This window comes from Bactrocera oleae, chromosome 4, assembly GCF_042242935.1.
Source record: "Bactrocera oleae isolate idBacOlea1 chromosome 4, idBacOlea1, whole genome shotgun sequence".
Taxonomy (NCBI): domain Eukaryota; kingdom Metazoa; phylum Arthropoda; class Insecta; order Diptera; family Tephritidae; genus Bactrocera; species Bactrocera oleae.
Genome location: NC_091538.1, coordinates 41,399,222 through 41,426,694, shown reverse-complemented (window position 1 = coordinate 41,426,694; position 27,473 = coordinate 41,399,222). Strand labels below are relative to the sequence as shown.

At 36.4% G+C, this 27,473-nt stretch overlaps 1 protein-coding gene and 1 long non-coding RNA gene across 11 annotated transcripts in view; one reads left to right on the top strand and one right to left on the bottom strand.

The window, feature by feature from the left end:
• brp (ELKS/RAB6-interacting/CAST family member bruchpilot) overlaps nt 1-27,473 on the bottom strand; it is a 106,194-nt gene that overhangs the window by 41,468 nt on the left and 37,253 nt on the right. The gene's annotated exons all lie outside the window — the stretch shown is intronic.
• Nucleotides 8,131-11,431, top strand: LOC118680875 (uncharacterized). Its single transcript, XR_004976492.2, has 3 exons — nt 8,131-9,251; nt 10,975-11,185; nt 11,247-11,431. It is a non-coding gene; the product is annotated as an uncharacterized lncRNA (long non-coding RNA).

Here is a 27,473-nt window from a genome sequence, read left to right as displayed (position 1 = left end):
TACGATTTTTTTTATCTTTTTTATGTTTCTACTGTTTTTCAGTTGCTCTATTCATCTTGTTCATCACCAAAATTTTAGATTTTAAGCGAACACTTACGGACTACTGGCCCCATTAACTTTCTTGTAATGCTTTCCATTTATATGTATTTGAAGTTTTCAATTTAGGTATATAATTAAAGGACAGCCTAAAAATTTTGCTCCTTTTTGCGTAAAATTAGTTGATATATATGCGTTCAAAATATATAAATCGATTTTTTTTCAATATAATTCGGCTGTTTGACAGCTCAGTCTTATTGTTGTTGCATTCAAAGTTATATTTCGTAAAAACTTTTGCTTTGTTGTAGCTATTTACATAATTGATTGTTTAATAGACGAAATTTCGCTATAATACGCGAGTTGCAGCTAAAATACAAACATTAACTTTAAGCAAGAAACTCATTTTAAATACTTCTTAATTTACAATAAATTTTTGTAATCATTTTGTTTTAATTTTCGCCTTAAATTTTAGTTATTTACACTTAAAGCATCGTTGTGGGGATCATTAAGGTTTAGAGGATTAATGTATTATACAAAATTAATTAGAATGAATTTAAGCTGTTTTTAATTTTATTTGGCAAGCTTCGCTCTGCTTCTGCTCTGCTCAGTGTGGCAGCTGTGGGTGGTGTAGGTAAAACGAAACAAAAAATACTTTCATGATTTGCTGCTTGGTGCATCTTCGAGTATTGTGTACAGCGTCAATAACGGTTTTTAAATTCAAATAATGCGGTTTTGTATCGAACACTGAACAGCTGAGGTGTTTTTGTACATATAAAGTGCCTCGCTAAAAAGATTGAGATTCAAGCCTAACGGCCGAACGTTGAGTGAGAGTGTGTGTGTGAATATGTGTGCGCACGTGTAGATTGCTCCAATAAATGCACGATTGTGGCTGTATGTGTGGATGAGTTCGGTTAGCAGTGGTAATGCCTACTCTTAACACGCAACGGTTAATTGCAACGTTATTTGCTCCCACACTGCACAGTGTTGGGCGTTGAATTGGTGTATAATGTGTTTTGTTCGTGGGGAGAATCTTCAAGTTTAGATGTATATAGAATAAACGTGCAAAAATATGTGTTTTTATGGTACTTATGGCGATTGAATACAATAAATAAATACAATAACGTGGAAAAATTAAATTTGAAATTCAAAATATTCCAAAAGATAGCGTGGTTAGAAAGTGAGCAAATCGAGACAGAGACAGAGATAGAGTTAGAGGTGTTAACAATGACAGCGACAGTCTGCGACATAGACACAACAAAAAGGCGCGTTTGTAACAGACACAAGCAAATTTAAGTAAATATTTTTATACATATCGAAAATAAAAATATGAAAATATGTGAAGACAGATGAGTTTGGCTAAATGTATGAAATGCTTTGGTGGCTTATTAATTCCAAATGGCAGTGTATGAGTACTTGTGTTTGTGAGGGTGCGTAATTTTGTCTTTTTGCTTATTTTCAAGTGTTTATCAATTTTTTATAAACTTTTTTTTTCAATAAATAATACGAATATGCAAAAGCAAAATGTCAAAACTGTCAAGTTTGAATTTGTTTTTTAGTCACAGGGTTGCAATTGGGGGGGTCCAACTGCATAATACTTTCTGTTATTTTTTTCAAGCTTAAACGATTCTTTAAGGAAGATTTTTGATAGAAGAGAGATAATGCTAAATAATTTTTGTCGCCAGCGTTGTATTTTGATATACATGTGACTAAGTAAGTGAAAAATTATCAAATTATCACTAAAATGGCTAAAATTGATATTAACCTTTTAATAAACCGCAGGGTTGTATTTTAACTGCGTAACAATTAGATAACATTTTAACAGTGGCGGAAGGTAACCTTTGCCAGGGTAAGCTCAGGTGTTGCGGGGACCAATATGGCATCCTGGCTGCATATTGTGAATTTGAAGTGTGAGTGGGTACTGTACGATTAGTGAGTAGTTATATGATTGACTGTATGTTTGTATCTCTAGCAGGCTGGCCTAGCGCTTTATCCTTAATAATACAACGGTAATGCGTTCGACTTATAACTTTTTGCATTGGACTTAGAGTTTTCGTAAAATCAACTAATACTGTTAACTGATTACTGAGTATTGCTTCAAAGTTTTCAAATATTTTTGTGTTTAACTTGCTTTTGAATTATTGAAATTTACAGTATACTTTTTTTTTTGTTTTTGATTAATTTCTTCGTTTGCTTTGTGCCAACAAGTCGTTAATTATGTAAATATATATAGTAATATATTTAAATATAAAAAGTCGTATATACAAAACCAAAAAGTAATATATGTATTTATAAGTAGATATTTATATATTCTTATATACTTTTAGTAACTTGAAAAACTGCAGTTCAAAAATGAAAGTGAAATTAGCTTGGAGTTTGGAAAATATTTTACAAGTATTCGGTATTTGTGTGAAATGTAATTTTCATTTGCCGACCGCTGGTAACGGCAAATGACAACTGGCTCAGCTCGCGTCGCATTTAACATCATCGATCAGCATTTCGTGGCCTCTTTTGGTCGTGTTAAACGACGTTTCCAATTACAATTTATTAATTATCGGAATATACTTAATGCAATAGAAATTTTGACGCATGTTTCGTTGATATTTTTTTTTAGGTACCAGCTATACATAAACTATACACGGGAATTGTCTATTCAAACATTGCGAAACGACGCATATGAATAGTGGTTTTCAAGTGTCAATTTCAATCAGCTAAATGGAAAATATATTAAATGTACATGTTGCAAGTGTGTCATAATGCTCGATTTCAATTTAGTTGCCTCTAAGAGTGAATTAAGATTTCAGTTAATTACTTCAAATAAAATTTCAATTACATTTACCTACACATTTAGGTTTATTTTTCAGTATAACTTAAGATTTGTGTTTAATTATTTTTTTGAATTTGTTTAATTATTTTTGCTGATTTCGCATATCACGTAAGAACAACAATAAAAGAATAATATGTAATCAATTATTTTATGAAAAAAAAAAACAGTGCTGGCACATTGAAAGTTACACCGTGCACATAGTGCCAATTAATTGGAGCCATTAACCATCGATAAGTTTTCGTGAAAAATCTATCTTTTGGCAATGAAATGACAAAAGAATTACTCATTTCGCACGAACTTTCGTTCGTTCGTGCTTAATTAACTCTTCGCTTCTTTTAATTTTACTACAAAAATCATCTTTCTTTCGTTATTTTATTTCAACTATGTAAGTGGTTCAAGTAGTGATTTGTTGTTGCTTTTTTAAGCTTTTTACCGTTCTAAGAGTTTGTTTGGTTGTCTTCGTGTCCTTATTTGTGTTGCCGTTGCTGTTAGTCCGCTCTCGCTGGTTGTTGTTTCTACCACTGTACGTGTATGTATGTAGGTATATGTAGCTGTTCGTTCAGTGTTCCGTTTTGCTATTTATAGCACAATATTACTTTTTGATTATGTAAATAGTAAGTAGAGTTTTGTAGAAATTCAAAATTATTGCAATAGTTCAAAAGGCACCAAGGCATTATATAGTAAAATCTGTTCAATCAAATACAAACATTACTTAAATTTAAAGCAAATGTGTGAAAATATTAAAATAACGAAAACAAGCTTAATAACAGCATAGCGCATTAGAAATCGTATAAAGCAAAGCTAGTAAAGGTAAACTGAGTTCATGGCAACATTTTCTAAAACAAATCATGATTTGCACATATCACTTAATGCAACACTATTCTTTAATGAAAATATCTAGAATTTAACGAAAAAATACTAGGTTGTAATTTTAATGATATATTTTAATTTCAACTATTTTACTTAATTTTTAACCAAAACTAATGTCAATAAATAATGTCTTGTCTTTGTACTCTGGAAATGCTGTTGGAGTAGTGATGAAATCCCAGCACAAAAAAACTACCTGAGCTTTGGCTTTCTCAAAATACCAAAAACAAAAAAGGCAACGTTAACTTTGGTTGCACCATAGCAATAATATCCTTCACAAATAAAAAGTTTCCATGCGAGAACTTTTTGATAGTTCAGTTTGTATGGCTACATATACGATCAGTAGACCGATCTAGAAAGTTTTTTCAGGTATTATAGCATTGCCTTGGATAATAATGCGTGCCAAATTCCGTGAAGGTAATAAAAAAATAGTTCATACTACAAGAATTTGATTTTGATCGATCAGTTTATATGACAGCTATAGTGATCCAATCTGAAAAATTTCTTCGGATATTATAGCGTTGCACTGGAGAATAATTCATACCAAATTCCGAGAATATATTTTGTCAAAAAAAAAAAAAAAAAAAATACAGACTGACATGGCTAAATAAACTCAGTCACGCTGATTATATATATATACATTTTATATAGTCTCTGACCTTCATGGCAAACTTAATATACCCATATAACAAACGTTTGGCAAAATTAGCCACAACTAAGAAAGTAGTGTATATATGAAATATTTCAACTATCGCGTGCTATTTAGTTTAAGAATTGCATCTTTGGATTTTGTTTCGATTCTTGAATGAATTGAATTAGGTTGTTTATGGAATGAGAAAAACTTTAACATTTGCCCTGTGTTTTTAACTAATTGAGGTATTTATTAATACTACTCCCTTGTAAAAAATTATTCGAAATATTGTCTATACTTTTTCCTTTTACGTGGAAATATAATTAAATATTATTTAAAATATGATGGGGTTTCTTCATTGAATTAAGTAAAAATCTAATTATATATATCATTAATCTGCAATGTGGTTAATATTTTTTGATTTTTCACGGGTTTTTAACACTATTGACTAATATTTCGTATTGCTGTCAGTTGTCTTGTATTGGATTGATTAAATTAAATTGCTGATTGTTGATTTTCTTTTGCACTCATTCCCTGTCAGAGTAATAGATAACAATAATCAAATAATTTCTGTGATAGGGAGTACCTTATTAATATCCATATGTTTCGTAGTTAGTCTTATGCATCTACGGCTGTCAGAAAATTTGACTTTTAGAAAAAGAGCATAAGTAGGAAGTATAAGTGTTAATGAAACACACTTTTAGTAACCAATAAGTGGTAACCAATGAGTGCTGCACGAGTCCTGCACAAGATAATTAACTAACTGTGACGAAAAAAATCCGTCTAGGCAATAGCTGCACAGACGATGAAACATGAATTGGGATTGTGTTTCACATTAATTACCGTGCCTCAGACCTTAAAATCTAAAATTCCTTTTTGTCTATATATCTAAAGATGGGACCTAAAATATTATTTTTGTATACAGATATATAATATAGTAAATTCAAATGAAAGGAACGCGAAAATCTCAGTTCTCTTATTATTCCCGTCTAATCATATGGCGCATAAATATTAACGATGGCGAACCGAAATGAGAAGGCACTTAATGCATTCGAGCGAACTTTTCTCCGCGGGGTCTTTGGAGCCGTCCGAAGAAGATGGAACCACAGACTGTATGAACTCTAAGGCGCATGGGTAAAGTTAAGCAAAAATCGAACGAGAGCGGTAGTTAGGCCATGTCGCTTTAGCGAAAAATTCCATCAATTCAAGACCCATGTGTGGACCATTGTTACTACTACCTACTGCATAGCGACCTGTCTGAACTTGGGATGTACAACTGGCGATGTTTTGTGTTCTCGGCCCAGATTAACCCACGGTTGCAGTGCTAAGGGAGAATAATATGCACTGATGTTGCTTTGGTATTAAAACAAAACTTTAAATTGTGGATCTATTATCTTTTTAGTTTCGGTAGTCTGGAATATTTTAACTCGTTGGAATAAGTAGCGCTCTTACTAACTAATTTCTTTTCGAGCTTGGGCGGAGAAAACTATTTTTTTTAAAGCAAAAGCCGAAAATTGAATCGTCTTACAGACGCTTTCAACATCACGAATTAGTTAGGCTTCGAAATTAAATTTATTTTCGGACCTTTCAATATCATACTGAACTGTTTTGTTTAGTTTTTTTAGAGAGCATATATGTAAACATCTCTACAAATTGTACTGGCTCAATAATTCATAGAGTAAAATTGAAAACTTTTTCTTTAACTAAATCATTCAAAATGTCCCGATGTCCGACCAAATTAAGATCAACCCGTATTCTTTCCTGGAATTTACGGAAAACATTACGAAGTTTAAAACAATCAAGAGCTTAAAAATAATTACTCTAAAAAAAAATTGTTTTACTAAATATATTCAAGTAATTTAATTAAAGCACTCAATTCCAACACTTCTTGTCTCATTTACTTCGTTTTGGTTTCCCCTTGATTTTCTATAAATTATTTTCGATTTGCAAGAACGGAACTCTGAAATAATTCTTCTGTCATTTCTGATACATGTGTATATATTAGTTTGTATATTCAATAATTTATGCATATCTAGAATACAAGTTATAACTAAATTCTTCACACAAATTTGAAAATCAACACAATTTCAAGGGCATGCAAAGCAAGGTTAAAGCAAAACAACGACAAACACAGATGCATGAGTATGAGGACTCGATATAAATGAATGATTTGGAAAGGAAACTCTGATAACCTAAAAAATAAATCAAAACAAATGGACCCACGCACAATGAGATATCGGATGAAACGAAAAAAATTTAAAAACTAGAACGCTAATGGAGTGTAAATGTACGATGGTGGAGAGCGATTGGGGCGGTACTAACTACACGTAATGATTCCGCATGAGCAGATGTGAACTCGGTTCTAGATAACAAATGATAACTTAAATATCTCCCAATGTCGAAATGGCGTCAAGGTTGCCTTGTACACATACATACATATATGCTCTGTTGTGGGTTAATTATTAAGTGTGCCTGTGGCGCCGTTCGAGCAACGATGTATATCAAGTGTATAGCAAACGAATAATTGAGCGTCGAATTAAGTAAGTGTCGAGACGCAAAAAGAGAATTGAACTGTCAAGACTTAAAACGATAGCAATCACGCATACAAATGTAGAACAGAATCCAGCGACACAAATCCATTTTGGCGACAAAGTCGTTGCTTGCGTAATTGCCAAGCCACTGACACAGCAACTCAGCAGCCGAGATGTCTGACACTCCGCTGGAAGGAGGTTAGGAGAAAATCAACGCGCTGTGGGTAACGCTTAGTAGACGCCAAGACGTCTACGGGCGGTAGGTAAGGGAGCTTCAAGCCGAAATACGGTACTGTCCGTCTGTATGCTCAGCAAGAGGCAAACAGCAAAGGCAGCGCGCGAACAAAGGGAGAGAGCGAAAAGAAAACTAAACAAAATGAGAGCAGTGAGTTTCGCATTTAAACCGCATTTTCCAACAACTCTTAAGCACAGCAGGTAAAATTTTGCCACAACATACTTGCTGATGCTTTTACCTAGGAGGTAGGTGGGTAGCTCTAGTGATGACTACGGTTATTTGTCCTCGGACAAGTTCTACTTTTCGGTGCCAACTTCTCTAATCAGGCACACCACCAAGCGCAACAACAATGTCACATACACCCGTATAGTTAAGCGACTCTCCCTCTTGCGGGGGTTGCGGTTCTCCACGGCAACGAAGACATAAATAGAAAGAAACTTTTTGGTTATCTTCTTGTGTAATTATTGTCTTCTTTTTGGGATTTTTGTGTCATTCTTGAATGATAACACAGCGGCGGAGAAGCTAAAAGAAAACCTCGAGACAGTGACAGGGGCAATGGCGGTGGCACATAGTTATTGCTGAGGCGGCAAAGCTGCCAAAAACACAACTACATATATATACATATATATATATATATATACTTGTATATATATAAATATATAAATAAGTTTGTGTGTGCGTACGAGTCGTCGAAAACAATGAAAAAGTGCAGAAAGAATGGGCGAAAGTAGCTCAAGAAGAAGATGGTAGAGCTGCGGCCAGCCCAGGGCATTATTAGTTACAGTTATTGCTCGCTGAAGGTTGTAGATGTGTGACACATTGCGTGTGTGTGCGGCACTACAGAGGCAGAGTTAAAAATAAGCCGACAATTATTGCAATGTATTCTGCGTATCCACAGTTCTGAGTGCATGCGCCAAGGTTGAGATGCGCTGCTCCACTCTTATGTAAATATAAACATATTTATTTGGATATACATACATATCTACACATGAGAGTGTGTGTTTTCGTGTAATTTTAAATGATTGATAATTATGTCGCCTTTGTCGGTGCATGTTCACTAACTCACTCGGTTTAACCATCACAGAATTTAATGAGTTTCGGCATTACTTGTATGTAATCAGTTTAGGACAATATAGAACGAAGACTAGGACCATTATATAGGCATCCAGAAAAGTGAACACCCGTTGCAAAATAATAGCACCGTATTCAAAATTGTATGGTATATAGCGTTAGACGGTACGTGTTCAATGAGCAGCAAACATCGGCATTTGTGGTTTGCTCCGGTCAGCCCCAAAAGTTAACCTCAATGTCATTTCCATATGGCTTTATTAGACGATACACCTAGTATTACTACGAAAGATTCTAGCAAACACAGGGAAGTTGCGAGCTCTGAAATTCTTCCCATCTTCGATAGAATTACGGATAATCTAATAATAATAATCACTCCGTTGTTAAGCCAATAACTAGTAGTTTCTATTCTATGATCTTACTTGCGAGTTTCATGTAGTGGATCTACTAGATTCCGCCACTTCTCTGGTGGCTTCGCTACTGATGAGGGAATATTTTTCCTTAGCTTCAGATATTCGGATCACTGCAGCGTTTATCAAGCAGGGGCTGAAGCGAAGCCCAGAGGAAATATTGGTGGAGAAATCTTTTTCTTAAGTTTCAGCAGGGATGACTGCTATCAAGGTAGAAGAGTGGCGAAACTGTGTTTGAACTTGCTGACTGTATGCTTAGCACTAGTAAAGGAATGTTCAACTTAATCATTAATGTCATCCAGCTATTTCTGGATGCAAGTTACTAGAAACTGTACAGCTCCGCTATCCTATGCCTCTTGCGTCTAGGACTGGACGGCTGCGCTTGTCGTGAGTTTAATGAGTACTTGTGCGGCTGCGAGGAGAAATCTTTTGAACTACTTGCCCTCAGCAATATTCATTTTACTCCAAATGTAGGGATTTTAGCCGGATATTGCCCATTGGACATACATATGTACTCGTATATGCGGATCTAGACTTATGAATAATAACTTTGGGCGCCACCAGGAATGGTTGTTTAAAATGTTCAAGTGTGACTGTCGTGATTTGCGTCCCAGATACAAGTCCCGAGACTGAACTTTTTCTAAGATTTGTGAGTATTTTCGTTTAGAAAGTCATAAAAATTACACTTTTTGAAGAACGATTATCGATATAGAAAAGGGTTTACCCGTTAGCCACGTACATAGATTCCTTGGAAGTGAAATCATTAATTTTCATTAATATTTTTTGTTGTTAAAGTTAATACCATTAAAAAAAGGCACTCATGTATGTACATAGGTATATATATATACTTGTATATGTATATATAGATTTATATTTATCTGCTCTACTATTGCTTAGGCTGTTTGCTGTAATTATTCAAAAACATAAGAAAGCACATATTCACTTATGTATATATACATATATACATATATCCTGCAGATGTTGCATGTGGGCATAAAAATAATGAATTAGCGTGTGTGTGACTGCGCGTAGTAGGAGCTCTTGCTCATAAATGGACGCGTAAGCAAATACATTGATCCACATACCAACACTACCAAACGAATGTGCATCCATGTAAGTATGTACACAGTGAGGCAAGAATGTCAGTGTAAAAATGCGAAAAGCTCGACTAAATACAGGCACAGAGACCTTATTACAGAAACAAGTGACGTTTATGAAGTGTACTAGCTTAGCATGTAATATTTTATGTTGCGAAATATTTATGGTACATAAATACACATATATGCATGTATGGATGTGTGTGTGTACTTTCCGAACAAATGTAGTTAAAAAGTAAGACACAAGCAGTTGGTGGGCGCCGAGTGGCAGCTGCCCGCACCTGACGCCAGTGTTGGCTTGCTAACTGCTTGATTGGCTGTTTGACTCATGCTTGAAGGAATCAGCGCTTGCGTGTGTGTGTGTATGTGGACACAGAGAATTTGTACTTTATCTTGTGCGACTATGTCGTGCGCTTTGCTTTGCATACATAATGCTGTAAATATGGACGGTGGAGGGTATGAAATGTGTTTTCGCCAAATCTAAATATTTTTTTCACAACTCCTTCATTCTCTTTAGGATAGGGGGTCCCTTCTTAACAGTCTAATGAATAACCAAGAGACTTATTTTTATTGTCTATGGTAAATACATCAGCACATCTTATGTATGTATGCATGGTTGGACGTGTTATGTTTGTTTAAGTTCATGCTATGGTTATTCTTCTTATTGACTTGTCCCTTTTTTACACCCTAAACAGATTATATTAACTTGGCCACGATACAATATATATATATATAATAATAATGGATATAACACCCACAAGGAAACATCGGAGACCCTATAAAATGTATATATAAATGATCAGCATGACGAGCGGAGTCGATTTAGTCATGTCCGTAGGTCCGTCCGTCTGACTGTATATACGCGAACTAATCACTCAGAGAAATTTGGAATGGGTTATTATCCAAGCGGTGAAATCTCTGAAGAATTATTCAGATTGGACCACTATATTATACAGCAGCAATACAAACTACTTGTGAAGGGTATTAAAACTTCGGTGCAGCTGAAGTCAACATTTTTTTTAATACTAACTGCCTTGGTCACGTGCATATTTTTAGCATTCTTGCTTTATGGCAGGGGCTGGCGATAAATGTCGTCATTGCGTGCCGTCAACATTAGGGAGCGAACTTCAGACCCACTAAAATTACATATACTGTAAGGTGCAGAATAATTTTAAATCAAAGAATGCAGTTCTACATACATATCTTGTATACATTTTTAGGTTACAAAATTAATATAATGAGAAAAATTAACATCTCGGATTTTTACTTTTTCAGTATATCTACTCGTTTTATCAAGAAATTCGGACGAGCTAAGTGACCAATTTAAAAGTAGACGGCATTCAGTCAGGACGAGTTCTTTAACATAATATTTGTGAGGTTAGGTACAGTCCTTTATTAGAATTAAAAATCTGCTGCCACCTAGCAATCCAATACAGAATGTTGCGAGTGACCAAATACCACTTTAGACTAAGTGGGCTATAGACCTGTAAGTTCTTTCTGGATAAACAAATAGGCATATATATAAATCTCTATTTATTCGCCTCTAGTTATTGACGAGACACCATTCGAATAATTCTTACTACGAGCCTACGAACTTTCTGGATGTCAACACTTGAAGAGAACTTTTCAAGTCACACGAATATTTTTACCATGATCATCAAGAAAAGAAACACTGTTAATGAATATCAATATGAAATAAGTTTATTCAACACAACCCCCTAATAAATTGAATTCCAAGTTTTCATTCTAGGAACATCTCACTGTCTTAAAAACCCTTTTCTCTGCAATATTAAATTTGGCTTGCCCTTGTTTTGAGCGCTCCATCCACCGAGTTAACGTCGTCGGCTGTGGTTCGCAATAATACATTGTATACACATGTAAAAGCTTGCACCCATTCAAGTTGCCACCATACCTGGCGAAACAGTATCAGAGTACATGGTATAAAAAGACCACTCCTTCCAGAGACAAGAAAGACAATAAAAAGCGAAACAACAAATGAGGGGTAGGTAAGTGCAGGAGAAATTAGTAAAGCAAGCACACGTCGCTCGTTGATTGTTGCGAGTCGTGTGCGTACGGAATTTGCAAAGAATTTCGTGCCAATCGTTTTTGTTGTTGTTGCATCATACTTTTTTGTAATTCATTAAACGACTGTAGATATGGTTTGCAAGGCTTCTTGTTCAAGGCTAAGCGTGCTGGGTACACTTGTGGACTCTTTTCAGGAGTTCAAGTACATTTGGCTTTCAATGACATTGTCAGCAGGAAATGTGGAAAATAGAACACAGTGAAAATCTTATCTTTATGGTGGCTTAAAAAGCATCGTTTTAGTATTTTTAATTGTGCGATTTGAAACATTTTAGTTTTTATTTCGAATATTAGAGTCAATTGAACGTGAACGCAGTCATTCGTATTGATTCTGAAATTAGGTGTGAAAAGAACTTTGTAACAATATTAATCCTGATTCTATTTGTCCAAAGTAGCGAAATTACTGACCAACTAATCCAACAAAAATAGTTGAAGTTTTTTGAGAGACCAATTTATCTCAGAAGCATTGGACCATTTGCTGAAATATTTTTCAGCAATGTTTCTTGATCCTTAGATATAAGATAAAAGGATTATCACCCTATTATTAATCAGCAAATAGAACATTTAGTTAACTTCTCGTAAATACAATCACGCCAAAACGGACGCTGTTTTCAATTTACATAATAAATATCCCCAACAATGGCTTTCAATTTTATTCTACACATTGTACCTATAGCCATAGACATATGTATTTTGCGGCGAAGACTGCTATTAGATTTAGACAAGCTGAGAATATAATTACTTTCCTTACAAACTAGACCACTGGATCGTAGAACCTACCCCAGGCGATTGACACACCTTCGCCAAATCCAGCGAGGTGGCTTTGGTGGATTGATATTAACTGGCCTTATGGTAAGCTCAAAATACTTCGACGATCTATTACCGGGTGATCCACCTTTAGGATTTTATGGGTAACACAAAGTCAGATCCATCGTTAGGATCTACCATACGATCTAACGTAACCTATCCCCGCTTTTGATATTACATCAAGCTTTAGTTAACACATGTGTCCTAATAGAAGTATACTTGGCCTTCATTGAAAAGCGGTTAGCAGATAGAAAAACTTAGCTTAATGAACAGAAATGTAAGCTTGACACTTCCAGCTCCAGTAAACTAGCCCACTCGTGAGTTTGGGGGATAATGCTATTCCAGTTTTATTGCGTCCTATTAAATGAGTCTAACCTCGAATTCGTCATTTTCACATTCAATGTTAAAAAATAATACCCCGAAATGTTCTTAGGTTATTCTGGATGCCAATTGTTAATGACCTGCCTGAAAAGCTTGAAGAATGTGGCTGCCTTAGTAGCCAACTGCAGGTAAATCAGGCGACGTTAACTGTGAAATCGATCGCTATACTATTAGCTGTCATGCAAACTGAACGATCGGAATCAAGGCGTGTAAGAAGCAATTTCTTATTTGACAAGTTATCTTGAGGAAATTTGGTAGAAATTATTATCCAAGGCATCGCTACCATTCCCGAAGAAATGGTTCAGATCCAACAATTATAGCATATAGCTACCATTAAAACTGACCGATCAAAGTCTGAATAAAGATCCTCTTTTACCCTTATATGGTATAAAAATGCTCTTGTGAAGGTTATTATAGTGTCGGTGCAGCAAAAGCTAATGTACTTTTTAAAAATACCTATCAGAGGAAATTATTGAAAAAAGTGGAGACAATGGCTATTACTGGTAAAAGCGGAGTGGCAACCCCTCAACATAATTATAAGAATGAAACTCTTTCGCGTGGTATTACGCGATATCTATTTCTTTTATATATGAGCGTAATTATGTAATTAAAAAATAAAGTAGAACTCTGGTGAAACCGGCAGGCGTGAGTTAGTATTAAAGTGGTGTGTCGGCGAACTCATCATATAACTTTCAAACTAAAGCTTTTCTCTACGGGATTCGCGATGTAGTATGTATGTTGAATATATGTACACATTAGTCTGTACATATGTATGCATAGATTTATGTAGTCGTTTGCAATTAGTAGTAAGTTATTTCTGACTTATACAGAAACAAGAAGTATAAACTCTGGAAAATATATGAAATATTATCAGTTACTGATTGTGGCATGTAGCATGTAGCATGCAAATATTGTCGTTTCACTCATTATTGATTTATTGACGTTGTGTTTGCATGCTGTTTTGCTGTTTATCAATTGTTATAGTATACGAGTATGTTTGTATTAGTTTGGCTTTCGTTTGTGTGGTAGGTGTTGCTTAGTGGTATTGGTGTTGGCTTGCAGTTATTGTTATTGTAATAATATTAAATTTTAAAGCGTTATGCCTTTGGAAGTGCTTGCATTTGTGGTTGACTGACTGATTGATTGATTGACTCTTTGACTGTTTGATGCTTTTTATGCGGTGCGTGAGCAATTTGTTAGGTGAGCGATGGCAGATGATTTGCTTGCTTATTCAGCGCAAATTGCTGATGATTGCATATTGTTGTTTTTATTTTGTTGATTAAGTTGTTTAGATAACATATTATATAGACGCAGTCGCCGTTCGCGCTGCACACCTGCGACTGCGCTGCGTTCAATACTACCTTATAGTAGACGTAGGCATTGTCCATAAGTTAGCGTGCGGCGCGCGATGTGTGAGTGAAATGCCTTACAGCAGATTTGCCGCGTTTCCTTCGCACAGCGAAGAGTGTATCTCTGTAATAGGGGCTCAAATGCAGCCTGTTTCTCGCTGTGCGGTGTATAGGTGTTTTCGGCAGGTGAGCGCAAGGGTTTGACTTATCCTATTTTTAGCTTAAACGTTTTTTATAGCAATTTGTTTCTGGCGTTGCTTTCGGTATGGTAGGCTGACAGATATTGCTATTTAAATATATGTGTGTGTATGTGTGAGTCTATCGTTGTTGGCACGAATGCAGTGAAGTGGCAGTAAATGTGCTGCTTGAGTGGGCAGCAAGCCAATTTTGTAACACTTTTGGCTTTGTGAGCACTACTCCTTGCTTTGGTTGCCACTCTTGGCGCGCTTTCTAGCTGCTAGTGCTCGACCGACGCATTGCTTTACTGGTTTCCCTAAATATGAGTACAACTACTGGGAGTTGTGCGTTGCTTGGCACAACGTGGCGTATGAGTAACTTTTTGAACGGCGCAACAAATACTTCGTTGTGCGCTCAGTTTTAGTTTTTTTGTTTACTATGCGTTTGTTCGCCCTTTCTTTGCTATGTTTCTATATTCGGCTTGCTTTTGTTTGTTATTTAATACTCTTATTGTCTTGTTTCGCTGCGCATTTCTACGCTTGCTTTTTTTCTTTGTTTTTCTTTGCTCTTTTGTTGTTGTGTTGCTTTATTCAAGTATTGCTTTTGTTTTAGTGGATTCGGCGTAGTGCAGCTTTTCTGTGTTCAGCGTTATTTGATATCTTGGCGCTAATATTTTCCACTGTCCATAACTTTAAGTATGGACAGAACACACATTGTATATGACAAACGCTTATGCAAGTGCGTTAGCAAATGTGTCGATTTTTTGTTATTGTTCTTACTCCACTGCCCAGATTTGCAAAGTTAATAGCCCAATGGTTGAAATTACACGATTTTCCTAGTTTTTTCCTGCCACTGTCCTTATTCCCCCTGCCGCACTGCACTGCCGCTATGCCAGCTACGGTGCTTTGCCTATTGTTATTATGCTGTTGTTGTTGTTGCTGTTTCTGTTCTTTATTTCTGCTGTTGCTGGTTCATTTGGATTTTGTCCCGATTTCGTTGTCGCCGTTATTGCCGTGTTATTGCTGCCACACTGTCCAAGTTAGTGCTTTTTGTTGTTGCAGCTGTTAGGTCTGCTGTTGTTTTTGTATTTGCGTTTTCAGCCTCTTGGCTCGTTTGTCTCCCTTCGTTTGATTTCGCAGTGTTTTTGTTGCTTTTTGCTTCGCTTTTTTTTTTAAAATTATCGATTTTACGTTTGTTCGCATTTGCAGAAACAACAAAAGAAAACACTTTTCTCCTGCATTTCCTCTTCGATTTCAACACTGAGGCATAAATTTTGGAATTTTCTGGGACTTTTTTTAATTCCTACAAATGATTTTTCTTATTTTCTATTTCTATTCAACACTTATTTAAGCTTTTCGTTGCGTTCACGAAATGGCTTCGCATGTGGTGAGAAGTAGCAGGTTTTTTGGGCGAAACACTACTATTTCTTTAATTTGCAAATGTGTGAAAAGGCACAGTAATTGAATGGTATGCCTTTCAAGGACTTGATTTTTCCCGCACACACACACACACAGACGCACGACCGTAACCGACAATTGTAAGCGAACTGGCGAATTCACTTCAAGCACGCAAATTGCAAAACGAACGAATTAATTGAAACGCGTCGAATTTTTTGGTGCTTTCGTGGCGACGCGCTAGAAATCCGCAATGTATTTAACGACTTGAGGCGCTGCGTTTGGCGTTTTCACTTTCGATTTGTGCCGTTTTGCGTACAGTGCGAACTCCACTCGTTCAAGGCTTTTCAGCAGCATTTAACGATTTGCCTACTTGCTTGACTCGCTTTGCTCGAATATAAATCGGCTGCTATGAAATTTCCCGTTTGCTTGATTCGCGTAACGGCGTTCTGTAACCGCGCGCGTGCTGTGCGCTCCTACAGTCAGTCACAGCGTTTGGCCACCTGCCTGTCTGCTGGTAAGCGCTCTAAAACGGAATTTATTTTTATTACACAAAATCACTGAACTTTCACATATAAATGTGCGTGTGTGTGTGTTGTATGTTTTGGAGTAGGCGAGGAGCGCACGACCGTACAGCGGCGTGGTATAATCGCTTTGATATCCGTTTTGCGTCTTTTAGCCTCAACGTTGCGTACACAACTGCCCGCACCAGCTCGGAGCTAAGCTTTTCGGAGCAAAGTCACCGTCCCTGCACTGCGCCGCGAAATGCATTCACCAAGAGCGTTCTCACACTGCACGTAGGTGTAAAAGCTCTCTCACATGCTTTATGTGCTTTGCGCTCTACAAAGCCCCCTTTATTAGTGCTTACTCTCTTTGCTTTGGTGTGTGCGCTCTTGCATTTGGCGAAGCTTTTGCACTTGTGTCATCAACGACGGCAGCAACACGAAGCGCTTGAAAGCTTATGCTGGGCTTAGCCCAAAAGGCAACAGCGCCAAGTGGTAAGCTCATCTTTGTAGCTCGGATTTCGGCGTTATTGATTTGTCTGCTTTGTATACTTGACACCATGCGTTAACGCGTGGAAAAAAGTCGCTACGTGTGTTTGCCTAACTATGTTATTGCTCTTTGTTGTTTTTATTTTGGCATTTGCTTTTTTCGCTTTTTGACCGCTGCTATCCTTGTGCTCATTTGCTCTCGTACACATTTGTTTGTGTTTGCTTTGGCAAGAAATAAAACCGTTGATTTTACGTTTACGACCTTTTCATATATTTCACATGCATGTGCACGCGTGTGTTGTGCGATTACATTCTTGTTCTAGTGGTGTGGGTGCGCTGGACAGCAGCAATTCTACAGCCGGAGAATGAAAGCGCGTGCCGAAACAGTATTTCTATCACATTTATTTATTTAGTTTAATGGGTTAAAGTTGCTATGAATATCTATAGCAAATCTATGCGCTTAAATCTTTAGTTGAGGGTAGCCGAATTTGAGGCTGGCAGTTTTGCAAAGTGCAAACGGGTTTGATGGTTTCTTTAAAATCACGCTTTCAGCTAGTTTTAACCTGAGTGGCCACCTTGGGTTGACAGAAAATAATTCTACAATGTTTTTGGTGAGATCCAACAATTTCAATAAAATTACATTATAAAAGTTAAAGTTGGTTTCTACATATTCAGGTTAGACCCCGATTAATTCAAAATATAGGAAAGTCTCCATATAATTCAAAGTTTCAAGAACTTAACCTAGTAAAAACCCGGATTTTTGCAAATCGTCGTAAAAAGCTTGGAAATTTCACTTCATTTCTGGTACACCAATATAATGAAACTTAAGAAAAAATTTTATTCCTCTTGTTTGACGAAAATATTTGATTCACAAAGTGAGAATTTTTACTAATTTTAGTTTATTCTCTCCACGTTAAATCAATATGCTAGTTAAGTCGAACAATTAAAAAATCTCTGTATTTGCCTTTCAATACTAACCTTAACTAGCGGTTGTTTTTTTAGTGCTTTTCAATGACAAAATATTTTTTTTATGAGTTCATCTTTTTGTCAGACTTTGACTTTGGTCTGCGATTTCGTAATGACCAGACTCACTCCAGAACAACATTTGCAAATCGTGAAAATATATTACCAAAATAATTTGAGCAACCATGGATGGGTTTCGCACTATATTGACTTTAGTGGATAATGTGTATCCTCAGAGACGCCGTACAATGGATATCGAAGACGATATTGTTGCGGTAGAGAACAGTATCGAAGAAGACCCGAATGAGTTCATCCGCGATTGGAGCTGCTCCCATCCACTTTATGGAAGAGTTTGCAGAGGAATCTTGGTTTGCGGGTTTTCAAAATCCAATTGGTGCAAGAATTGTTGCACGTTCAGTGACTGGGCTAAAACGAGATGGCAACCGACCCCGCTTTTCACAAGAAAGTTTTGCTCAGCAATGATGGTCCGTTATAGTTAAATGGCTACGTCAATAAATAAAACTGTCACATTTGGAGTAATGATAATCCATAAACCATTGTTGAGATGTCGTTACATCCTCAAAAAGTCACTGGTGTGCTCTACGGGCAGAGGAAATCATTGGTAATTATTTCTTAAAAAAATTAGTCCAGTCATAATGTTACAGTCAATGAGGAACACTATAGAGCCATAATGAAAACCCTTTTCGTGCCTGAATCGGAAAATATTCGACGCGTTATTGCTGACATACGGCCCCAATTTCTTCAAAAAGTGGTCGAAAGTTGGACCTCTTGGCTAGAATTTATTCGAGCCATCCGTGGCGGTCACTTGCCCAAAATCATTTTTAAAATATAATGGGAAGTCCCTGTCTTTATAATAAAACTATTCTTGGCCAGAACATTAAATTTTATGAGTTTTATTTCTTCTTGAAAACCACATTTAAAAAAAACTCCTTTTGTAAAGCAAGCTGAAGCATTTACTTTATCTAAACAAATTTTTGATGACTTAATACGGTAGTCACTAAAAATGTATCCACTTACGTCCGGGAGGCTTTGCTATCCTATTTGATCAGCTTACAGGTTATAAATTTCGATGAACTTCCTATGCTTCATTTTAGAGAAAACTCTGAATGCCTTTCTCCAGTATTGATCCCGGCCAGGTTTATTAATGACAATTACACTTCTTAACCACTAACAGATATCGAGATATCCCTTTTTAAATGTTTGCTCTGAGTGAGCAAAGTGATAGACTTTTTTATGGAAGCAATAAGTTTTTATCTTTTTAGAAAACGTCAAGCGATGAGCCTGATAGATAGCAACTAAGGGTTAACAATTCTATGACTATTAAAAAATATTTTGCATCCCTCTTTGTTCTGGAGAAAGCAGGTAAACAGTTACAATTTAAATATAAATTACATAAAAGTATCTAAACTTTGCAGAAGGTTTCAAGTATAATAAGGCTTGAGAGGTGTTCTAAATAATCGTAGCTGTCTGAAGCGTCAAGTTATAATACTTCTTATGTGAATTAGTGGACACACGAATTTTAATAAATATATTTCGTATCAACAAAATTTTAGTTTGGAAAGTTTTTAGAGCCAGAGCTAACAACAGGTAGAATGTCAAAAAATAAGTGGGCGCATCAAAAACACAAAATATATGGAAGTATTTAGCCCTTAAACACATTACATAAGCGCCAATTTGTCATAGAATTATTGGATTATCCGAGCAGAATAAATATTTCTTACCTTTTAAGAACATAAATAGCCAATAATTAGAGAATAATATCTACTATCACTTCGCGCGACTTTTAACTTCTTGTGGTGTATCACCACTAGCACAGTTTCAGGTATGACCGTCAACTTTTCAATAGTTTTTATACGCAAATGTTCACGCTAATTGCTAACTCCTGGAGAATCAATTTCACCAATTGAAATCGTTAAATTTATGACACCCTTTTATAGCTTAGTGAATGCTTATGAAAGCAATCTCAGCGCATCAAACGAGCGGAGCAATGATTACCACTTATGGGCGCCAATTTTCGCCATTACAAGTACGAGTAAGTGCTTAGCCAAGTTTACTGCGTGGCCATGATAGAGCCATCAAACGCGATATCCTTGAATGCACCGTTAAGAAGGCGCGATTGCTGCCTGCGCGAGCCATGCCCAGCCAATGCACGGAAGACGTTACACTAAATTCGCGCTACTGCGCTCGGCGTCGAAAGATCATTCGCATTTCCAAAGTGGCGCGGCTATGCAAATGAGCGCGTGTGTGTGTGCGTGCTTAGCGCTTACGTAAAAGCAGTGAGGAACAATGTACTTTCGTGTAATTGCAGGTGCATATACAAGTATTTGTCCGTTATTTGCAAGCACTAGTAGAGGCGTGCGCGTGTGTGTTTGTGTATGCGCGCGTGAGTGAGGCCGTAACTCGACAACTGCCAAGCGGTAGCTGCGCTTGTCCCCGGGCGTAGTGCATGTCTGAGGAAGACGCAACTGACTATCGATAAATCAATAATTTGACATTTAAGTTTAAATTGCTTCACAGTGTTGCACCAGCGCAAGCATCAGCCGCGACAGGGAGAACACCACGCCGCTTTCGTTACCACATATGTATTTATTATATGCAAATATGGTGAGCAGGTGTTTTTGTAATTTTACCACTTTTGTGTTTAAGCTTCTTCCTTCCAGCCATTGTTTGTTGCCCGCGAAGGAGGGTGGTGTGCGTGTGTTATCTGTCTTACCACCGTTCGCTTGCTGTATGTTGCATTTCATTTATTTGCATGCTTATTTACAGTTACCATTACTTTTTCTCATTTTACTTTTTTTCTGCTGCCGCTAGCTGTTTTTTGTTGCTCGTTGCAAGTGAGTAGCGTCTAATGTGGCACATTGTTTGTCTGTACTTTATGCCGCCGCCACGACACTACAATCGTTAGCACCGAATGCAATCATTATTATTTGTCGTTTTTTCGCCATTTGTGCTTTGCCACTAAGCGCGCTCACCGCCAGCTTGCCACATGCAACGTACGCAGACAAACATTGTGCAGCGTTTTGTTATGCAAATTGCAAACACTCAGTTGCATAAATGTGTGGAGAAAAGTCTACTTTTAGTTGCATGCATGACTGACGTGACGTAAGCCATGTGGCGTGTGGCATGTGGCATGCTGAACTTCATTCATTTTGTATGCACCACTTAAATTTTACTTCAATTCCAGGCACTTCAAGCGACAATTTCACAGCGCGCTGCAGGCAAACCACCACTACACCCGCTCACATGCATACAACAAGGCGGCAGTATTGTGGCATGTAATTACGAGCGGCGCAACTTTTTAATAAATAAGAATTGCAGTGAAGTAAGCCGAAAGAAAGGCGAGTGCAATTCCTGCCAACCGCCCCACCTGGCGTATGAGCAACTTTAGTTACTTGTACCACCCACACACACACATGCCACAAGCTGCTGCAGGAATTTGTGGGCGTCTATGCCTCTGGATTTCAATGTAATTAGACGTGCGCCACACAAACTTTGCGGCATCAGAAAACACACGCACATAAACATTGGTATAATTATAGACTTGTTGGCATAATTTTTCTACTTCCCTTCATTTGTGTATACACGCATGCACACGCAGCTGCACTGGCACCGAAGTGCATGTTTTATGATGTTGTCTGCGGCCGTCGTTTTGCCCCTACAACTTCATGTTGGCGGCAGATCGTGTAATTATTTTACATGAGCCACCCTGGAAAATGCTCATATCACTACGTATCTGAGCTCCACCTTGTTTGCGTTTTGTGTGCTTTTTGCTATTGTTGCTTGCCACAATTTTCACTGAAGTTTATAACAAACTTTAGAACCTTTAATTGCAGTTAACTCGACTACATGCATGAGTGTGATGTGTGTGTGTGTTAATAAGCACTTTTGTTTGTGTTTTCATGTGTGTGCGTAATTTCATGGACATTTGAGTTGACTTTGGAGAATGCCATAAGTGCTGATTAAAATTCTAAAAATAAAAGCACACATTATCCGCTTCCCGCTGTAGCTGCTGCGCCTGAGTGGAGTGTCACTTGCCAATCAGTTGAATATGCTTAACACTTTTCAATAACAATTTTGTGTACTTTGGTGCGAATTCTAATGTCAATGTCTGCTTTAATATGGATATTTTGTGGGAAATAAAAAAGAACAATTTGCTTACTCTGAGTCTCCTCAGAGGAAATAAATGTTTAAGCTTTTTTGTAATTAGAAAATACTTATGCTTTTAATTTTTTGAATTTCGAACAGACATTAGCTATATATTCGAGAGAGACACATTACTTCATCATTGGACTTGAATTTCATTCCAACAAGCATTCTCTTGAGATCTGAAAACAAGAAAATATCGCTGTGTGCTAAATCTGGAAAATACGTTGGGTGAGTTTGCAACGCGAAGCCCAATCCATTTAATTTTGCCATCGATTTCATCGATCATCGGCAATCACCTTGCACAGAGCATTCGCATGCTCGCATGTTCATGTAAAATAGTAAAAACACTACCATGATATCTTTAAAATGTCAGTTAGCTCCTGCATCTTGAATTTACGATAGCTTAACACTAATTTGTGATTTTTTTTATGTTTTCTGGACAAACAGTCTCAATTGATTGAATTAATATGATGATAAAAGAAGAATATGCCCAAGAAAAAACATTGTGCTATCCCAGTGGTGGGTAAAAGTGTAAGTGACCTGATATTTTTTATACCCTTCACAGGTAATCTTTAGCTTGCCACGTAGTTTTTATCATACAAAAGGAAACATTGGTGATGGTATAAAATATATATATAAAAGATCAGTCTGACGAGCTGAGTCGATTTAACTTAGTCCGTCTGTCCATCCGCCTGGCTGTATTTACGTAAAAACTGAGGGACTAGAGTTTTTGAGATATCAATTTGAAATTTTGCACCTGTCTTTTTCTTCCCAAGAAGCTTGCCATTTGTCAGAATCGTTGATATCAGACACTATAGCATATAGCTGCCATCCAAACTGAACAATCGGAATCAAGTGCTTATGTTGAAATTTTTTGTAATTGACCAGATATTTGGCATGTATTATTGTCCCAAACAGCGGTATAATCTCCGAACAAATTGATCTGATCGAACCAATATAGCATAAAGCTGCCATCGAAATTGACCGATCAAAATCAAAATAAAGATCTTTTTTATTTTTTACGCTATAAGAAATGCACCAGTGAAGGGTATTAAAGCTTAAGCGCAGCCGAAGTTAAAGTTTTTTATTGTTTTATTTATTATTGTTAATAAATACATATCATTATTATAATTCGTTTTTAGAAATTATTACTTAAACTTCTTTTAAAAAACTTCTGTGTTATTCTGCTGTTCAGATTTAGAAACCATAAGGGTATTACTTGTGAACTCCAAACATAATACGAGTAGGAACAGTTTTAGAATATCAGTTATATTACAGATCATATAGATATTATAGCGGTTATAGTGTACCTTGCTTAAATCATTTCCATTATATTGTATATTGTATTATATGAATTTTTTTATATCTTTTGCAATGAATTTTTTATCTCAAAAAAAATAAATCTACAACTTTAAAAAAGTAATATTCTTATACAAAAATTTTCGCTCTGAAATACAGATATTAATGATTTTTTTCATATTTAAAATAACCACTTTGAAAGTTAAACGCTGTTAAATTCATACGCCAAATGTACTGTATTCATATAGTACGCCATGTCGTATGAGCAACACAGTATGTATAAATTACTTGTATGAATGCTCAGGTCATTTGATGTATAAGTTTAAGTGCATATAACTTTTACTGTTTTTGTGTAGAGCGAAAAAGTTTTTATTATTATATAACTGTTTCAAGTTGTAGATTTTCTTGCTTAATGCAAAATAACAAAAAAGAAATATAATTTAGGCACGGTTTAAATATTAATAAAGACCTTGGATCTGCTTATCTAAAATTGCGACTAACTTTTCAATTATGAAGTATTATGGTGTCAAGAGAAATTTTTATTTTACTGAAATAGTAATCTGAGGCACAACAAAAGGGCATACAAATATTATTAGATGTTTTGTTACGCCAATTCATAACTAGAATTTCGACAGAGACGCCTTTGACATCTTCATACTCGATTTAAAACGCCTCGCCATTTCAATGAAATGGAACCAGTCGTTGAGTTTTTCATGATTTTTTATGCGCCAGTTCTTAATAAAACTATGATAAGCTCTCATTTGGACACTGTTGGTTTATTTAATTATAAAGGTTAAGAAAAATACCTTCCAAAAAGGCTACTGCACTTAAGCTTTCGGAAGTATATGTGGCGACTAGTGTCGGTAGGTTGCGCAGAGGGGCCGTAAATTCCCCACTTTTGCAGCACTTTGCGATCGAGATCGACACGAGGGGCCCATCTTTGCCTCGCTGCTGGGTGTTAACGCTTTCAAACATATGCTTTTTAAATACACATATACGTGGAGACATGCGCGTGTATACGTGTGTGTATGAAATAGCGACAGTGTGAATGACGGTGTACTTTGTGTGTTGACAAAGTAAAGCAATTTGTTTGTGTTGTGCATGAATTGTAAATTCAATTTATTTTCGGTTTTGTAATCCCACCAACTGACACACACACACATACACCTCAGCCATGTACAGCCGCTACGAAGCTCACCAACTGCCTGCAACAATCGTAGCTCGTTCGGAGCACGTGTTTGGTGGTTTGGAGGTGCGCCGACAACTGCATGTTCAAAAAGTTCAAGTTAAATGGAGCTAAATTATATTTCTTTTCAACTTTGTCACTGCTTTTATTTACAATCCGAACTCAAATCGAAATGGCAGCAGAACTGAAAGACACACATACACACACGGCCATATATGTATGTGTTGGTGCACTTTGTGAGGCAGGCAATTGATGTTTGGCATTGAGTTCCATAGTGGTTGGGGGTGGTGCAATATGATTTGTGATTTGTTGTTTTGAAACGTGAACTCATTCATTATTAATTTTGACCTACAAAATACACACACACACACACCTGAATAGATTGCGCCAAACAATCACTCGCTGCCGCCTGGGTATATATGTGAATGTGTTGGTGAGTGCGAGTGCATGAATGAAAGAGGCCATTTAAATCTAATTAATTGACTGCCTGCATAAGTGCTTTCACTGCTACAACAAACAGCACTCAATTTTTCATAAATATATCCTGAAAACCGACGGACAAGCCTACCGTTACTGTCGGGCTTATGTGTATGTGTGTGCAAGCCTAATGTTGATGTGGGTGCAATTGCTCACGGCGAGGTCTAGTTATTTATGAAATTGTTAATGGGCGTGAAATGTTTACACAAACACACAGCGCACATTCCAGCGCTAATGCATAGCTAAAGCGACGAAAGCAATGCGAACCAAGCTATTTACGAAATGTACTTATTGCTGAGCGTTAACAAGTTACCAATGCTCAAGAACCCTACAATTTGCGCCAACGCTAATCACATAGCAGTTGGACGTTAATTAAGCGTACTGCAATTTTTTTTTTGTTTTTGCCTTGTAAATCGTTTGTTGTTGTTTTTATTTTCGTTCAAGCTTACTGGTTGAGTGCGTTTCATGTAATTTAGTTTTATTTTGCTTACACTTGTAAAGCGATACCGCAACTTACCCCCTTCTCTTCATTGGCAAATTTCTTAATCTCCTTTTCCAAATCAACCTGGCGCGTTCAGAGTTAGATAACGTTTAGATATAAATGAAAATATTTATATATATATATAATATTTTTGCATTATCTATCTAAGTAAATTATTTTGTCTTTTGCTTTTGACTACTTGGAATTTTAGGATTTTTGTAGGAAATACTCAAAACATTAATTACCAAATAGTTTTCAAAGCAGCGGGGATCGTTAAACCATATAATGGAGATTTGGAATGCACACGAGGTAGAGAGCGTGTGTTTTTAGAGCGAAGGAGTTTCTATTTCGTTTAAAATAGATAGCAATGAAATAATTAATAAAAAGTTTAGCTTTTCTAATTAATAAATTTTATCAAGTTTAGGCGTAAAAACCAGTTAACTATTCTTAATATGATTTGACAACTCAAAATTAGTCTCAATAATGTGATGTTTTCACACATATTCCTCATTGCTGAGGGTTTTGAAAGTAGTTTTCCACGTTTGCAAACAGTGTGCAATAATATTCGATTCATCAAGCGTTGGAGAGTAGCGAATCAAACAAAATATACCAGGTGCTCAAGCAAATGGGGAGCATTTACGGTGCAAGCCTGCGCTTACATAACTTCTGACGATTGCGCATTTAGGTTGCGATCCCATCTTTTGTGGAGAAATTCTGTTTTCCGCATTCACAAACGTTTTAGTAGTGCCTTAATTTTAGTTTTTATTAACTATTTTAATTGAGTTTAAGTCCTAATTTTTAAAATCAAAAAAAAAAATCTGTTCTTTCTTTTGTCATTTGAATCATTCACACTAGTAAAACTGATCTCAAGCATGCGAAGCAAAACCTGGTAACATTAAAGTTAACGATTACATCCATATTTTAGTTGCTTTTACATGTAATTTGTTTTGATAAGAGAGCAGCGCGCAAAAATAGCGAGCATAGAAATAGCGAATCGAAGACAGTATATATAAAATGTTGATTAGACGTTATAGTAGTTAAAAAACATTGTGAATATATTTTGTGTGTGACCATATAAGAGTTAGCTTAATGTTATTGAATTTCCCTTCATAATTTTTTCGAAAATTGAAAGAAATTAATTGGACGCCAGAACAAACCTACCACCAATCGACATTAGAATGGAATGCTCTGCGGCAAAATTAGCTGCAATATTAGCGGCATTAGGTGAATTCTTCACAAGGACCTTTAGACATAGCTCAATAAACAGGATGGAGTGGATAAGCTATATCACATACCCTCGGGCTTTGTTATTATTGCAGCAGAAAACAGAAATAATTTTGAGTATGCATTGGTTAAGTAGAGATATGCTGCTCAATACAACTGCTTGAATACATACAAAATAAGACTACGCAGGGTGCTTTAACTCTTTCTCAAATGATGTGTTAAATATTGTAGTTGTTTTCAATTTACGGACTATTTTTTCTAACTTAATAATTACAATTATTTTTATTTATTTAAAAATAAAACTTGCAATAAGTGCAAATAATGTGGTATATAAGGTGTGGGTACACGTCGTATTAGCAACCAAATAGCCCAACTACACTAGAGCAAATGTGTGTTCGTCAGGGCGAATGAGCGACAGAGCAAGACATTTGTATTTTCGCAATTTGTTGACTAATAGCGAATTTCTGTGTATATTCTCACGAAACGAGATTGAAAATAGAAAATTTATACGTACTTGTTAACAAAAAGAATAGCTTATGCAACAATAATAACAACTAGCGTGGGAAATGAAAATCGACGTCAACATTAACAAAGTCAATGCTCAACGACGGCAAAAAGCACCGAAAAATTGTGCCAGCAGCAGTGACAGCAAACGAATACAGCGCAACATTAAAATGCCAACACCAACAGCAACAACAATAAAAACTGTTAACAACAAGTTTTTATTATTATTGCGCTTGCATTAATCCCCTATTCCGCCGCCAAAGCCGCGCTCCACCGCCAGTGCCGTTTTCG